This window comes from Hydra vulgaris, chromosome 05, assembly GCF_038396675.1.
Source record: "Hydra vulgaris chromosome 05, alternate assembly HydraT2T_AEP".
Classification (NCBI taxonomy): Eukaryota; Metazoa; Cnidaria; class Hydrozoa; order Anthoathecata; family Hydridae; genus Hydra; species Hydra vulgaris.
In genome coordinates, this window is record NC_088924.1 from 15832967 (window position 1) to 15838025 (window position 5059).

Here is a 5059-nt window from a genome sequence, read left to right on the forward strand (position 1 = left end):
TTTTGCCATTTTTGTTTCTTATTATTTTAAGAAAAATGTTTTTTCAGAGTGTTATGAAAACAGGGTCATTTTAGGAAACCAGGTCAGTATTAAAATTGCAGTATCTTGTCAACCTCTCAACATTTTTAGCTAAAATTTTATATGTTAACTTTTCTTTTTAAGATGCAACAGCCAAAGAGGTTTCTAAAAAATTTGAAGACCCATGGTTCAAAATTTTCTAAACTTTGGGTGATTTGATGCGGAATTACCCCTTAGTAATCCATGTGAATCTTAGTAACCCATGAAGCTACTAATTTAGATTCTAGTAGAGCCATTCTAAGAAATCCAAGAACCTTTTGAATTTCTAAAGGCAATTGTTGAAAATGACCTTTCATGTATGGTAAATTTTTTCTCCGATGAATTTGTTGCAATCATTAAAGAACTTAAGAACATAAATTCAAAAGAATCTAACCATGCAATAAGACCTTCCACAAAAACCATGCAATAAGACCTTTCCACCTATCTGCTGGCAAATTTGCTTCATTTTTTCTATATACAATTGAAATTATAATTTCTGAATAAAAATAAACATTTTCTTTTATTTCGATCGAGATTCCAAATTGATCGAGATTCGAAATTCGATCGAGATTCGAAAAACATTTAAATAGCTCTTGAATATTTCCAAAAAAATGATTTTATTTCTGGGTTAACTTCGATTGTGCGCACTGCACATAAGTTTAATGAATGAGCACTGCTCATTCATTATGACTGCTCATTCATTAAACTTATGTGCAGTACTTAACGGAAAAACTTATTTATGTGCAGTTCTTAACGGAGAAACTTAAGGGAGAAAAAGCTTGAGGATTCATCTCAATTATTTTAGCCTTTACGCTATTGTATTTTCGAGACACATTTGCTGCATTATCGTATCCTAGACCCCTGCAAAATGATAAATCTAAATTACAATTTACAAGAATTTCTTTTGTTTAGTTATCAATATCGGCATTAGTATTTTTTCATAGTCAACCATTATGAGAAACCTTTTAATTATATTCTAAGTTCCATCATTCTCAATAACATATTACTATGAATTCCAGTTGTTCTCTGCGTGAGACGTCTGGAGTACCTAATTATCTAAAATAATTGCAAAGTATTGACTTTTTAATTTTTTTTCAAAAATTTTATTTTGAATTTTTTGGCACGAATTTCCATAAAGTCATTTTGATTTCGTTAAAATAAATAGTGATTAGTAGATGTGTCGAATTTTGTGAAAATGCGTTGAACGAAAGAATGGATACTCGGGTACCCTTTAAAAGAATTTATAAAAGTTGTAATCATAAACAGTCAATTAAAATTCTTTTTTACTTACGTCAAAGTTTTAAATATGTTATTATTACAATTACTTTAAAAAAAAAGTATAAAGAAAAAATAATACCAAATTAATATTGTTAAATTGTTATATCACAATTATTGATTTTAAACTTAAAACCATTAATTATTTTATAAACTAAATAACAAAATTTATGATAAAAAAACCGCCTGTTGGATTATTTAAGAGTTCTTATAATAACTTTGATACAAGTTTTAAAAATTATCAAATTACAAAAAAAATTTGTTTGATAAGTAAGATTGTTTAATATAACTTATCAAATGACGGTTAACTGTCATTTGACAATGCTACCCGGCTAGTAACCAACTAGCGGGTACCCAGGAACTCGTCAACAGCCTTTGTGATTAGACATTGATTTACTATTATCTTGATATTATTTATTGTTATCTAAATGTTATTTTAACATTTTGTCGTAGTGACTTATCAACTTTGCAGCAGAAAGCAAAATATCCACTGCCTTCTTGATCAATTGTTAGCAGCCGTAGCGCAGTGGTAGCCCAATAAGCAACATTGGTATGGAAAAAGGCGTAAACTTCTTGGTTAAATGGAAAATTCAGAACAAGCTTAATCACAACATGGCATAACAGCGGACTGTTCATGGTAGTTAGTTAGAAGAAATATGTAAAGCAAAGTATTATGGACTAATGTTTGGCTCCTGATCAAGCTAATCGTGAACAAATATCTGAGTTAAGATTAAAAAATCATTCCTCGGTTTTATACAAATAAGCGATAAGAACGCTGCAAGCTTGGTTCAAGAAATATGAAACAGTTAGAGAAAGACAAAATAAATTTGCAAGATTGTAGGTCACAGTGGTATGATAATGTTGTTGTTATGGTTAACTGATGTTCATCAAAGAATCCTGATTAAAAACAAAATAGCAATATTTGTGAATTGTCATAATCATTCACTTAATTTGGTAGGCGTGCATGCAGCCAAAGAAGAAGTAATGATGGCTCTATGAAAAGTTTGTGATGATAAACGCATCATCCTTACCTTCTTTGAGTCCCTGACTGATTATAACAGTATATATATATATATATATATATATATATATATATATATATATATATATATATATATATATTATAAATTAAAAAGATTAAAAACGTTTTTTATAAAGGTTTTTTATGTTTACGATGTTATTTATTTTATATGAAAAATTGCAATATTGTTTGATCAGCGAAATAAAAGTTAAATAAATAAAGATAAAAATGACAAATTTTTTGGATGTAGTTTATGTTTTCTTCCCTCGTTTAACCCAGCGCTGGGAAAGACTCCAAGCTGTTGTACCTGTGGCTTTAGAGTCTGACTCCGCTACTAGGTGGAGCGCAAAAACGGAATCAATAAACCTGTCAACAAATATCACGAGTAAATAATGGAGGTTCTCCCGAACATAATGGACGATAAAAACGCGACTAGTAAAACTAAAAGTGACGCAAAGAAACTGTATAGTAGAATAATAACATATGGTTTTATAGCGTTGCTAGGGTTTTGAAACAAGATCTTAGGTGGTATTGACCGCGTTCAAATAATGTTGAAGGTTCCAAAAATGAACTTTCATAATGCAGCTTTAGATTTTTAATTTGAAGATATTTCTCATTTTTGACGGAAATCAAAACATTCTTTGTTTCACTATTTCGTTTTGATACTTTTTGGTAACTGATTTCTTAAAGAGTTTATCATTTAATTTAGAAACGTTTTGTTGGGCAGGATTTATACAAAGGATATTGAGTTTTTTAGATCAATTGTAAAACAAATTAGTAAAATATATCAGTTATAATACTTTACAAAGAAAAAAAAAAGTTTCAATTGATATTTGAGACGTTTTGACGTATAATCAAATAAAGGTATTCCTAGGTGACCCAGCTTTTACCTATTTTGGTGCTACTGTTATTTAAAACAAATGAAAAAAAACTTTTAAACAATCCTTTAAATTAAATTAACGTAATTAAATTTACGTAATAATCCTTTTAAAAAAAATTTTTGATGCTCTTAATTATGATAACAATCCTGTTGATGGAAATACTGAAGCTATAGAGTATGATGATGAAGACGTAACTAAAGTTGATGATGATGATGATCAATATGTTGACAAAGATTCTGATTCTTTGTTAAAACTTGAACATCAAGAAAAATAAGAACATTCGTAAAGTAAAATAAAGAAATATTTTAAATCACTAGTGAACGATAATGAAGAACTGTTGTTGATGTTTTAAACTTTTTGCAGATAAAAATTCTTTAAATAAAAAAAAACAAACATGAAATCCATTTACAAAGACAAACTATTAAATGTTTTAAGTGATATAACAATGCCATAATTCTACAAAAATTACATTTGAAAAAGCATAATAATGAGACTTAAATATAACAAATTTTTAAAGTAAAATATGACAAATTTTTAAAGGTTTATAATTAGTTTAAAATAAACTTTGATTGTTTCAATATCAGGATTTCGGAACAATAAAAAAATGTCAGATTTACTGAAAAAACGAAAGATTAAACTGAAACAAATTATTTTTAAAAAGTTTTTTAAGTTTCTTTGTGTAAAAAGTTATATTTTTGAACCTGGGTACGAAGTATGTTTTTCTAAACTTTTATGCCAAAATAAATAGAACTTATCCTATTTATTTTGGCTTAAAATTCTTTTAGAACTTTTTCAAACGTTTTGGACTGTCAAATAGTACCTACACAAGTACAACTCATAGATTTCCAGTTATAGTTAATTCCAGATCCTTAAACTATGCTGTTTTACTAGAAAAACAATTACTTGCTTCTCTATGGCTCACTCTGCACAATTCAACGAGGACTACACCAGCGCCAATTAGAAACTTTAAAATGACATTATTCCCGATAAACTTTAAAGACGTTTTTGCAAAATTTATTGCATTCATTATATATGAGACAGCTGCAACTCTTAGCTGCACTAAAGAATGGATTGGTAACAGTGGAGCGAGCTCTCGGCAGGAAAGAGTAATGTCAGATGAGAGCAGCTGATAGAACCTTAAAATGTCCTGATGCCAACACCGCACATCAGATTAGACTAAACCAATCGATTTGTCACTGCTTTTGACAAGAAGAGTTGGCTGTTTTATCTTAAAGATTTTTAATATATTTAAGATTTCTTTCCGAAGCTATGCGAGGTCAAAGCTGCTATTTTCGTTAGACTGCATATCAAGATTATAAAGTCTGACGAGTTCGTTAAGCTGCTGAACAGAACGGAGAAAATGGCTTGGATTAGTTTTGTTGCAATTATTTAAAACTTTCTTGGTAATCACAAAACTGAATGATTTTGGCAAATTTCAAATAATGAAATTTGTCAAAATGTGATGCAGAATGTCTCTCTAAGCCCCAATACATATTTTAATACCCTAAACGTTTATCTTAACAAATTCAAGAAACGTATGGGAGCTTAATTAGATGAGCAATGTTGGCGCTATAATCATCTTTGAGTCCCAATTATTCCAAGGCCGCAACAATTGACGAAAATTGTTCTAGTCTGGCCGAAGCCTTAATCCCACCAACAATAATATTAATGCCAACAATAAATAATAATTGATAATAAAGAAAATAACTAATGACAACAAAAATGAACTAAGCCTACTTTTTTTGTAGGTTAGAATTAGTGTCATTTCATGTTATCGTGTCGTGGTGTCATGTTATTGCGTCGTGAATGTTGATTACAAAAGTTC